Below are 13,750 nucleotides of genomic sequence, written 5' to 3' on the forward strand. Positions count from 1 at the left end.
TCTCAACTGTTCTAGCTTCATCGACGGCTGTGTGAGCTCGAACACAGGTAGCAACGAAGAGGTGACTGTTGGGGGTGATCAGTGATGTAGGATCAAGTGGGGTGAGGAGGTTATGGCAGCCTCTTGGCCTGTCGATTAGAGAGAGACCTATATTTTAATTTAATAAAACATTAAATTAAATAGAAAAAACATTAAAAATATCAGGAGGACATATTAGTTGTAGCACCTGGTTCCTGGTACGTAAGATATGTCTGAGTATTTTGTATTTTTGGCCATGGACTCGGCGAGTTGGCCATGGACTCGGCAAGGTGTAGAAAACTCTTCTACACCTCTTGATCTTTAAAGCTTTTAGAACTATATCTACATGCATCTTCCTCGTCGGAAAAACGATCTACTGCTACATAGTGTGCTCAGATACCTTATCGGAAAAATGTGTTAAGTTCGAATCAAGGGGTGCTCAAACCCAAATTCAATCACCCACCGAAAATCATTTCTATATGAGTGGTCAATAGAGATGCCGATGGACTTTAAACCCAAACTGAATTACCTAGCAGACATAGAGCCTTCGGTGGTGGGTTTTCGACAGCGACTTTAGATCCAGATGTGGGCCTTCCTGTCTTGTTCTCACTGTCATGTGTGTTCAATGTTGAAATGCCGATAGTGGGGGAGGACGACTGGTTTTTCAACGTGTCTTCTCTCAACTGTTCTAGCTTCATCGGCGGCTGTGTGAGCTCGAACACATGTAGCAACGAAGAGGTGACTGTTGGGGGTGATCAGTGATGTAGGATCAAGTGGGGTGAGGAGGTTATGGCAGCCTCTTGGCCTGTCGATTAGAGAGAGACCTATATTTTAATTTAATAAAACATTAAATTAAATAGAAAAAACATTAAAAATATCAGGAGGACATATTAGTTGTAGCACCTGGTTCCTGGTACGTAAGATATGTCTGAGTATTTTGTATTTTTGGCCATGGACTCGGCGAGTTGGCCATGAACTCGGCGAGGTGTAGAAAACTCTTCTACACCTCTTGATCTTTAAAGCTTTTAGAACTATCTCTACATGCATCTCCCTCGTCGGAAAAACGATCTACTGCTACATAGTGTGCTCAGATACCTTATCGGAAAAATGTGTTAAGTTCGAATCAAGGGGTGCTCAAACCCAAATTCAATCACCCACCGAAAATCATTTCTATATGGGTGGTCAATAGAGACGCCGATGGACTTTAAACCCAAACTGAATTACCTACCAGACATAGAGCCTTCGGTGGTGGGTTTTCGACAGCGACTTTAGATCCAGATGTGGGCCTTCCTGTCTTGTTCTCACTGTCATGTGTGTTCAGTGTTGAAGTGCCGATAGCGGGGGAGGACGACTGGTTTTTCAACGTGTCTTCTCTCAACTGTTCTAGCTTCATCGGCGGCTGTGTGAGCTCAAACACAGGTAGCAACGAAGAGGTGACTGTTGGGGGTGATCAGTGATGTAGGATCAAGTGGGGTGAGGAGGTTATGGTAGCCTCTTGGCCTGTCGATTAGAGAGAGACCTATATTTTAATTTAATAAAACATTAAATTAAATAGAAAAAACATTAAAAATATCAGGAGGACATATTAGTTGTAGCACCTGGTTCCTGGTACGTAAGATATGTCTGAGTATTTTGTATTTTTGGCCATGGACTCGGCGAGTTGGAGGTCCGACTCGCCGAGTAGAGACGAGACTTGGGGCACGGTTAAGTTGGCGACTCGGCGAGTCCGCGCTATCTGATGAAACACTAATTTCCAAGGGTTTGCACCCTATTTAAATGACCTTTTGCGCCCCAACTCCACCCCATTCACCCTCAGAAGCTCTCCATACGTTCTAGCTCTTGTTCTTGTGAGTTTGAGGCTTTTTAGTGTGTTTTCTTGAAGAATTTGAGAAGGAAGTGGAGTAGATCAAGAGGAAGGGAAGGAAGCCAAGCATCTTCGTGTTCTCTCAGTAGTCTCTTGGAGGTATAACTCATTTTCCCTCTGTTTCTATGTTTGTTACTCCATTAAATACCTCCTTGAACCATGTCCCAAGCTTGGTTGTGCATTGTTGGTTGATTCAAGTTGCTAGCCTTTAGATCTAGACCCTATTCAGTCCCTAGAGCTTGGATCTACTGCCTTTATGGAGTCATATTGCACACAAGCCCTAGATCTGCCCCTTTTGTTGCACTTTAAGGCTTAGAACCTTTATTGGTGGTGATCTACACGTAAAGTTGGAAACTTTACGTGTAAACCAGGCCCTAGGAGACCAGATCTGTGGATAGCATAAGCTGGATTCAAGAAAAATCGACCATTTAGAGACTGCATGGTAGCGACTCGACGAGTCGTTCATCTGACTCGGCGAGTCTGCTCGCGAGTCTCCGAGGTTGTCCCCTTTTAGTTGTGTCGAGTAGAGTAGTGAGTCATGGGGTGTGACTCAGTGAGTTGGAAGCCGAACTCATCCATGAAGGAACTCGGCGAGTTATTTCCCTGACTCGGCGAGTTCAAGGCAATCTCCTTAGATCAAGATCAGATTCGGCGAGTTGTTCATACAACTCGGCGAGTCGCAGCGTAAGTATTCATCGGATGAAGATGAACTCGTCGAGTTGTTCATACAACTCGGCGAGTAGGAAGAAGGACTTGAACATCAGTTTTGAAGGAGAACTCGTCGAGTCAACGCCTAACTCGACGAGTAGAAACAGAATCCAGGTCAGTCGATTGGACAGGGACTCGGCGAGTTGGCGAGCCAACTCGGTGAGTCGGGTCAACTGAAAGTTGACTCTGACTTTGACTTAGGGCATGATCAGGGGTAAAATGGTCATTTTACCCAAAGCACAGTTAGCAGTGTTTGATTGAGTATGTTATGGGAATTACAGTCGGAGGATTTCCGGAGCAGCAACAACAACAGTAGACAGTCAGTTCCCGATCAGATCAGCAGCTACTCCGAGGTGAATTACCATCCAGTAGCGGTGGGTCTACGGCTACAATGTCGGCCCACCAATAGGAGTCGTATGATTAGATGATTGTTTTTGTGATATCATCTAGGTTGCTACTTCCTGATATGTTATATGCTAGCATGATATGTTATATAAATAGAGATCGGTTGTCAGGGCCGAAGGGTAGTGCAGACACCCCAGAAATGTCTGAGAGTACGTGATGATATGTTTGTATGCTGGCTTGTTATGTTATATGCGACAGAGGTAGTAGGAGGGGACCAGTCCCCGAGTTCGGTTGTTAGGACCGAAGGGTAGCCCAGATACCCCAGATATGTCTGATAATATGTTATGTATAATATATGTGTAAGTAGCAGTAGGGGTGAAATAGTCCCCGAGGATCGGTTGTTTAGACCAATGGGTAGTCAGCGCCCCAGAATAGCTTGACACGGGTAGTCAGCACCCCATAATGGCTTGACACGGGTAGGACGGCACCCCAGAATGGCCGCACGGGTAGTCGGCACCCCAGAATGGCCGTACCGGGTAGTCAGGTACCCCAGAATAGCTTGGCAGTATGTATGTTATGTGTTTGTATGGTATGTGGTACGATGCGGGAACTCACTAAGCTTTGTGCTTACAGTTTATAGTTTTGGTTTTAGGTACCTCTTCATCAAAGGGGAAGGAGGTGGCGCGGTAGCGGCACATCATGCACACACACTGGTTTCCGCATTTGTTAGATTTCTCTGGGATTTATACTTTGATATTTCGAGTGGTTGTATGATTTGGCTTTTAGACATGGTTTACGTTGTGATGTGGTTTGATCAAACATTGTTTTTAAATATTAACGTTTTCTAAAGTAATGTTTTAAAAACGAAATTTTTGGACGTGAAAATTGGGTCGTTACATTAGTCATTTCAGTTTAGCAAGGGACCAAAACCACAACCAAAATACCTCAAAAGGACCACCAATCCAAAAAAGTAGTGGTTTGGACTAAAACCCCAAAAAATTGCATACCGTAGGGGCTATTTTTGCAGTTTTCTCTTTTTTTTGGCAAATTTCATCATCTTTGAAAGCTATGATTTAGGTTTGTTAACTGACAAACTTAAAAGCAAAACTGTTATATCTTTTAAATATATACTTTTATACTTTTTAATGGTTCATTATTAATAAAAATATGAAAAGACCCATACCCACACCTCTTCCACAACTTCATCTTATTCCTCTGTCCACCCCCCACATACTTTCTATTAGGTTATGAGGATTATTTGGCCACAATGACCCAAACTCAAAGAAGCATAAACTAGTAAAATTGAGTAACTCATAACTGTACAACGAATAAATACAACAAAATAGATCAACAAAGAGAGAAATATAATCATACTTTCGAAAAAAATTATTTCTTGTTTCTTGTCCGTTGAATGAATCAAGCATAACTCAAAGTAGGATTCATCTTCTACGATTGCACCCAAGTATGTCAGATGATCAACTTGACACTTCTAGAACCAAAATCACAAAAACAAATATCTAATATGCTCTTGAGACGCGTCGCGGTTGTAGCAAGACGCACCACTTCCTTTGGGATGGATTTCAAGAAGAGAGAAGAGGGGGCATACTTTAGACTGATCTTTCACTTGGAATCATCATTGGAAATCGTCCAACAAACCCTCTATCTATAAGGTGAGATTAGGGCTCCCATTTAGATAATTATCCTATTATCTAGTATTTATATATGAGGTAAGTAATTATCCAAAAGATTTGACTTTCAAATCTTTTCACTTAAGCTCATGATAATCAATAAGTTTCCATTAATTAATTAACAAACCAGATCCTTGTAATTCTTTTGTGTGATAAATTGTTTTTTTGTCTTTATGTAACCTAAAAAGACACTACTATTAATAGTAATATTATCAAGTAGTTGTGATTGTGGACACTATCTTCCAACAACCCCCACTTGCAACACCAACAATAGTATGGTCCAATATCCACTAGTAATAGACAGTGGGCATGTCATCCAATGTAACTACCATGCTGATCATAACCTAGAAATATAACACATCCCTTAGACTAGGGATTTCATGTTCCTGTGCTCTTCATGATATCTATATGAACCTGCGTCATGGATAATGAGTCAATCTCAGAGTTCAAGATCGTGTTTCCAGATTGAGTTTTGTGATGACCTTATCAGACTGATAGTTGATATGACCAACCCAGTCTCAGCTCGGCCAAACATTTGATTGTCAACACCAAGTCATCTAGGGACCCAAAGATATTTACTTCCCCAATTAATACAGAAGGACTAAATAAACTTCGACATCATAAGCATTCCTTATAATTCATCATTTCATATTTGGTCAATCCCAATATGGCTGCAAGTTACGAACAACGTTGGGGAAATACCAAGACACAACAGGTTGTAGAACAAAACCTCATGCATCTTCATTTGAAGAACATGACATATTGTCCTTTTAGAATTACTCATGACATAATCCATGGATTAATCTCCAAGTTGTTGGAATAGTGTCTGAGGCTACAACTATATTAGGCAAGTATTTGACCCGATTGTGCATGGTCCTTTTGGGTTGCCTTCACCATAGCAACTTGGTAGGATGATTTATTATGAGAGAATAGATATTATTAATATATTATGAGAATAATATAAAGAATAATAATATAGTTATTTGATTAATATAAGTCATAGATTAATTAGTATTAATTTGGTGACTTAAGGAGATTAATTAAATAAGAGGGTATAAACTGTCAATTGCTTGATAGTTAAACTTTAGACTGTAAATCCTTATTGGATAAAGGGTTAGACAATTTCTAGGCTAGGATAAGCCTAAATTCGTCCAAGGCATTATCTTGGAAGGATTTGGATTACTTTGAGTAATAGTTATCCAACTAGGGTTTGAGTTGTAACCCTTAAGGAGTATACAAGTATAAATAGACCCTATGGCAAAGGGAATTCGGTACCTCCTCTAAAGTAAGGATACCGTGGCCGAATTCTGTTGGATTAGTGTCTAAGTCCATAACTATTTTGGTATGTACTTGACCCGATGGTGCATGGTCCTTTTGGGTTGCCTTCACCAAAGCAACTTGATTGGAGAAATGAATAAAGAGAGAGAGGATAATATGATTTATTAATATGTTATAAGAATAATATATTAAAGGAGAAATCATATTTGTTTAATTAATATTGGTCAATAATTAATTAAGAATTAGTTTTGTGATCAAATGTAATTAATTAAACTAGAGGGGCTGATTTGTAATTATGTGATAGTTACAAAATAAGGTAAGGATTATCTTATTTATATGGTGGACGAATTTAAGGTTGGAAAGCCTTAGAATTCGAGTATGATAAGGATTCAAGGATTATCTTATTGGTTGCTTAATGGATAATCAACTAGATAAGGATAATGACTGAAACCCTATCTCTACACCTATATAAACACCCCTAGGGTCATGAATTCGTGTATCCCTTCCCAAGAGGTCCTAGATACGAATTCTAACCTCTCACCTCTCTCTTTATACTTTCTCCATTTGCTTATGGTGTTTGTGAGCCATTAGAGGAGTGACACTTGTGACTCTAAGCATTCCAAAGCAAATTCAAGGAGGAATTGGGATTGTTATTGCTACATAACAATCAAGGTATGATCTTAAACCTAATTACATATTAATATGATTACTTGTATGCTAGAATTAGGGTTTATAGTCTTGGATTCAAAGCATGTACAATAGAGAAACCTAGATCCAAGCATTAGGGTTTGTATGAGCACATAGGATGTCTTATGACTAAAACCCATCAGTGGTATCAGAGCCTAGCTTGGTTTCAATTGTATTGATGCATTGTATAACTGAAAAATTCGATTTTTTGGATTGTGGAGGCTGGACTCGCCGAGTCCATGGCTGAACTCGCCGAGTCCATGCAGACTCGACGAGTCCATGCCTGACTCGACGAGTCAACTCGTCAGATAATGCTTATCTCGGGATTTCTTGCTGTTTTTGCATATAGATAGTTACCTTATCATGTTAGATCAATATAAATCCGATTTTATGATATATATGACTATATTCTTGATCTAATTAAAGATAATTATCAATTAACAAGATAATTGTTTCCTTATAAGATAATTGATTAATTATTTTGAGTAAATTGATAAATTGTTTTGCAAGAAATCATTAAATAAATCAAATATGGATAATTATGTGATTAAATGTTAATTTAAAATTATTTGTTATTTGATCCTTGTTGTTATGAAAGGTTTCATATTTTCCCCTTTAGGTTTTATAGTTTAAATTTGAACCTAAAAGTTTTGGAGTTTTAAAATTTAAATAGTTAAAACCCTAATGTTTTGAAAAAGGTTTCAAAACTTGCCCTCAAGTTTTGGAATTTAAAAGTTGATTAAAGGTTTAATTAGAAATGTTAAATTCCAAAACCCTAGTAATGTTTTGAAAAGTTCAAATCACACCCTTATGGTTTTATTAATTAATTAAGGAGTAGAGTTAAAAGAGGTTTAATAAATCCATAAAAGTTTAGGTTAACCTTTTAATTGGATTAAAAGTGTAATTTAAAAGTTAACCATATAGTATTTTAAAAGTATAAAATACACCCTATACTATATATAACATTAAAAGTCTAACATTATATATATGTATGAGTAAAAGTCAGTCTTACCGTTAGTAGGCCTCATTCACGAAGCTGGTCTATAAGGGGTGTTTAAGGAAATTGCCTATAAAATGGCGATTGAATGGGTATCCACTCTTACCCACCGCACTCTTGACTAGTGGAGGGTCGTTAGCCGAACGGGTAGGATAGGTCGAAACCTTCCATTATAAGTATAATGAAATACAAAGTAACTAAATGTTTTTCAAATTCCCAATCTTAGTTACTTAGGCAAAAGTGAATTGATGCAATTCCATGAAATTACACTTTGTGCCCTTGCAAAGACGTTAGTGGAGCGTGTGTGGTTTATCGACACACTAAATGGTTCTAAGAAAAGGTAGCAAAGGGTGACTTAATGTTTGTCATAGTTCGGTGGAGCGTGTGTGGTTTACCGGCACATCGAATAGGTGATTGTAACATGTGAGGGCACCATGTAGTTTGCATGGTTATTCACACCCGCTTTGTGATCCTCGGCATCCCAGTCACAAACAAGAGGGGCATATCGAGATTTAAACATGCCATTGAAATTTTCAATGAATCTCAAAGGATCTAGGAGTTTTCATAGATTTAAAACTTAAATTTCTTTTTCGTTTTTCATGGTGGAAATTAGTGAATCGTCATTCACTTACCTTCAAATGTTCTGCAATTTGGGTTACGGCATCCCTCTCCCGAGTTGTAGGATATTGTGTTGGGTCCTATCCTTGGAATTTCATTTGGGTGATTTACCAAGGACTCAATCAATCAACTAACTTGAATTCGTTTTTCTCCCGATGTGAAAGTTCGACAACTATGGTCTTCTCAAATCCCGTGGAACAAGCATTCCACATGAAGATGATATTCCACGATTCGATCGAGGAACAAGAAATCATGCTTCACTTCCTCCTCCTCTTCCTCCAATTATTCTCCCTAACCCACAAGATTGTAAAATTGAAAGGTTCAATATCACTCAAGCCCTTTTGGTAAGTAAACATAAAGAGGGCAAGTCGGTGTGTGCACACGTCTTAGGGATGAAGTCACACATTGATAGACTAAGAATGATGGGATCCGTTGTCGGTGAAGCGATGGCTGTTGATTGGGTTCTTCAGTCACTTCCTAACTCGTATAGTGAGTTCGTAAGAGAGTACTATATGATGAATCACGACGTGACACTTATAGATCTCACCTACATGCTTATTGCTGCTGAATCAACAATGGTTTGGCGCAATAGAAAAGCAAAGTTGATTGGTGAATCTGCCTTCAAGACCTCTATGGATATAGACAATGGCAATGAAAGACATGCAATGATCGAAAAGTTTGATCATAAGAGAAAGGCGATGTCTGAAGTAGTTCCATGTGTTGTTCCAAAGGAGTCAATTTGCTTTTATTGCCAAGAGAAGGGCATTGGAGACGAAGTTGCCCTATTTACGTAAGAGATCTAAGAGATGGGAGAGTCAAAAGTATGACTACGCTTTAAGTAAGAATCCACTATCTAACTCCATTAAGTTCCTATTCATTGATTCTTAATACATGATGTGATAAGATTGCATTTGAATGTTTTGAAGGATCGGTGAAAAGATAGGAAGCTTGATAAGAGAGCAAGATGAATCTAATCACAAGAGATGGATCTCGATCTCATGGACTTGAAGATTGGATTTTGAGCTTAGATAGTTATGATAGAGTTGTTAGAAATTTTCTTTTTACATAGTTTTCAATAGATTTTGCATTGTAAGGACAAATGTTTTTCCGCTACTTTTATAAATAAAATAAATTTTGTTTGACTTATTTATTTATTTATTTACTTCCTTGCAATGAAATCGTTTTGAAAATTGATGTTTGCATATTTCTACAACGAATGGATATGATTCTTAGTTATGGAAATGTCGAGAATTTACCAAATAGGGAGAGTTTCTCATCGCCCAAAGTTTCAAATTGGACCGAAACTTGGAATCATGCAACTTGGTTGCACGATGAATGAGAAATTTCATATTTTGGAAATTAGACTAATTCGTTGACAAAGTGTCAAGTGAAGGACTAGGAGATCGAGTACACAAAGTTGTGTGTTGATCAAGTTCACCATAAGAGTAACAAAGATATTCGTCATGATTTACTAAAGGCTTAGTAAACATGATTACACTTACAAGATTAAGTGTAATTTTGAATTGATTAAAGGGTTTAGATGTAACAGCCCGAATCCCCAGGTATCTCCATTTCACACATTTTTATCATTCTGTGAGGGGACTCAGCGAGTTGGTAGTCGAACTCGCCGAGTCGGGTCGCGTTTTTGAGCGGGGGTTCGCATCCGGACTCGGCGAGTCCGCGCTGTTTAATGAAACCCTAATTTCCCAGTCCTAAGCCCTATTTAAAGGACCTTATGGCCCTCATATGCGGCCACCTTGAACCCTAAGAGCCTCCATACGTCTGTAAGCCCTTGTGAGTGTGTTTGAAGGCCTTTTGTTCATCATTTTGTGTGATATTGCAAGGAAAGGAGGGAGAGGAGCAAGCTTGAGGTGTTGGGGAGCTTAGATCTGTTGCTATTTCATCAAGGGGGTCTTCTTGAGGTAATTTTCTGAGCCAATCTTCGTGTTTTGTGTTGATGGGCCAAATCTAGGGTTTCTTCTTGCATTTCTTGGCTTGAATAAGAAGTATGAGAGGTCCCATGGAGACATGGAACCTAGATCTGGACTTAAGCAGGTCCAGGAGACCCCTTATGTCAAGCTTTATGTCCATTCTTTTGAGTTAGAAGCTAAACTTGCCAAATAAGTGGTTGTTTCTTCAAAATGAGCCTTGTATGCATTGCATGGCAACCAAGACTGAGACTTTACGTGACAAATAAGCTTAGGAAGGCTAGATCTATGTATATATGGAACGGATCTGACCACAAAAGCCAGTTTTAGCTGGTGCATGGCATGGACTCGCCGAGTCTGAAGAACAGACTCGACGAGTCGCTTGAAGATTGTCCTTGAGACCATCCTGTGTGTAGTCCGGACCGAGTTGTGGGCGACTCAGTGAGTCGCAGAGAGTTGGAAAGGTGTTGACAGGTGGACCGAGTCAGGTTGGGACTCGCCGAGTTGACCTTCGACTCGGCGAGTTGAGTCGCGGTGGCCCTGTGATTCAGGCCCAGGTGGAACTCGTCGAGTCGGGGGAGTACTCGACGAGTCAAAAGGAAAATTCTTGAGAGTTGGTGAAAACGCGTAGACTCGCCGAGTCGCTATTGTGCACTCGCCGAGTCTGGTCCAAATTGTCTAAAGACTGCTGACCAAGTCAACCTGTGTTGACTTGATATGGATGGTCCACCTTAGTGGTACAAGTAATAATTATAGATTTATAATATCATAGGAGGATTGCAGCTCGAGGGTTCGAGCCCGAGTGATTCCAGGATTCACGATTAGCGACTTAGCGAGGCATACGAGGTGAGTCTTCTCACTATATAGTACCCGGAAGGGTTTTGACTGTGTGACCGGAAGGTCGAATATGATATGAAATATATGCCTTATGTGTGTTAAGTTATCTGCTATATGTGTCCTGTATGATATGTTTGATATCGGCCGGAAGGCGTAGTCATATGGACTATAAGGGTTGACGTGGGTAGGACCGGAAGGTTTACCCAGTCGGGACGGAAGTCCCCTGAATACACATGGACCGGAAGGTCAAGGCCTGGAAAGGCATATGTGCGTATGTTGTATTTTGGGAACTCACTAAGCTTTATGCTTACAGTTGTTGTATTATGTGTTTCAGGTACGAATGAGGACCGTGGGAAGGCGCCAGCGTGACCGTACACACACTTGGGGAAAACTATTTTATCTTTTGTTATGTAATCGGGTGTGACTACATTGTTACTTTGGAATTTAAACCTTTTACTCATGTTTTGATGGTTGTAAAAACGAAAATTTTTGGTTGGAAATTTTATGACGTTTCAAGTTGGTATCAGAGCCGAGGTTTGAGGGATTCGGGTACACCTTCGGGCGTAACTGAACTCAAACCGAGGATTTGAGAAAAATTTAAATTTTTGACAAATGAGACGACTAAAGAAGAAAAAGTGTGTACGGTCAGCCAGCGCCCGAACGGTAAAAATCCCCAAAATACTCCTATTATATGTGTTACGATACATGATATGATATGATACGCATGCTAGTAGACTAGGTATACATATTAGGACTAGAGTGGCCTGATCTTGTGATGCCTTAGTCTAGAGAAACTTGCTTATATGAGGTGCTCGAGAGCGAGTGAGTAACTAGAGTATGATAAGAATAGAGTGCTCAGGATTCGGGATTCGGGGAGGAGGACTTGGGGTGAATACCGACGCGGTGTAATTGGTAGTATTGGGCCCGTACTATCAAGGACGCCGGGTCAGTAGGCAGCCCAAGTAAGAACCCCTGAGTATCGGAGACTGAGTAGGACTGCGTTATCGAGTGCGATTTTGCCGATAGAGTCTCTGATATTTTTATGTTGTATTTCAGAGACATCATGGTTGAACCTCGACACAGATCTGGCACGAGTAGAGCGACTGACGAGGAGCTTCGTCAGATGATTCATGAGGAGGTAGCTGCAGCGATCCGGGCCGAGATTCCGGAGATGTTTGGGTCTATTAAGACCACGCTGATAGAGACATTTGATGAGCGGTACGCCGCGTTGTCTGAGGCTGCCGCCGCTGCAGCTACCGCGGCTGTGGCTGCTGCCAGACCACAAGGGGGTGACTCGTTGCTGTTCCGGGAGTTCAGCAACACGAAACCACCAGAGTTCGACGGTGCGCAGGATCCGATTGCAGCAATGAGGTGGATTGCTGATATTGAGGGATGCTTCTATACTTGTTCATGTCCGGAGCATCTGAGGGTGCGGTTCGCCTTGAACCAGCTCCGCCTGGGAGCAAAGGATTGGTGGAAGTTCGTGACGGCGAACTTCACTCTTGCCGAGGTTTCAGCCATGACTTGGGAGAGATTTACGGCTATGTTCAGAGACGAGTATGTTCCCCCGGTAGAGAGGGAACGATTGGTTCAGGAGTTCTTGACCCTCAAGCAGGGTAACGATTCGGTTAGAGTGATCACGCGGAAGTTTCACGAGCGGGCGATGTTCTGCCCCGAGCAGGTGTCCACGGAGCAGGCTCGGATGAGACGGTATTTGGGAGTGCTGAGGAGAGACATCCGGGAGTTCGTATCGAACTCGTCATATCAGACTTTTGCTGAGCTTCAGGCGAATGCCAGGAAGCGGGAGATCGAGTTGGAGACCCAGGCCAGGGAGGAGGTCGAGTCTCAACGGGCGGATCGGCGGCCGGCTCAGTCGCAGCCGGCAGCCAAGCGGACCAGGTCCGATGATTTGAGATCCGGAGGACAGAAGAGCCGCACTTGTGGTAAGTGCGGCAAGGGTCACGAGGGGGCATGTCGATCGGGTGCTTGCTACAAGTGTGGCAAGGAGGGGCACATTGCGAGGGATTGCCCCAAGGGATTTATGGTTTGCTTCCATTGCAACCAGACTGGCCATCGGAAGGCCGAGTGCCCCCAGCTTCACCAGGGATCTTTGCCTGCTGCCAGGGTACCTGAGGTTCGGCCAGTGAAGACCGAGGCCCCGAAGGCTCGTGGGAGAGCTTTCCAATTGACTGCGGAGGAGGTCCGCGCGGCACCTGATGTAGTGGCCGGTATGTATTCCTTCATGAATTTACATTTATGCTGAGATATTATGCTTATATTGTTATCTGCGTAGGTACTTTTCTTGTGAATCATGTGCCTGCTTTGGTATTATTCGACTCAGGTGCGAGTCGGTCCTTTGTTTCGTTGGCCTTTAGCCAGCACATCGATATCGATCGGGAGACGATGAGTCGTCCCCTGCGAGTTGCTATAGCAAACGAGAGAGCGGTATACGCCACCGAGGTGATTCGAGGATGCGTGCTCGAGATTTTTGGGGTCGAGTTTCCTATAGACTTGGTCCCTATAGCTATGGGGGATGTTTGCGTTATCGTAGGCATGGATTGGTTGAGTAAGTTTGGAGCAGTCATTGACTGCGAGAGACAGCTGGTGATGATTCGAGACCCTAGTGGGGGAGTGCTCACGGTTTATGGTGAAGGGACCCGGTGTGGGTCGGCGTTTTGTTCAGCGGCCAGGGCAAGGCAGAGTCTACAGCAGGGCTGCGATGGATTCATAGCCTATGTGATGGATACTCGTGTGACCACGGAGAGGCCCAATTCGGTTGATG

Source organism: Lactuca saligna, chromosome 5, assembly GCF_052625555.1.
Source record: "Lactuca saligna cultivar CGN05327 chromosome 5, ASM5262555v1, whole genome shotgun sequence".
In the NCBI taxonomy this organism is placed as follows: Eukaryota; Viridiplantae; Streptophyta; class Magnoliopsida; order Asterales; family Asteraceae; genus Lactuca; species Lactuca saligna.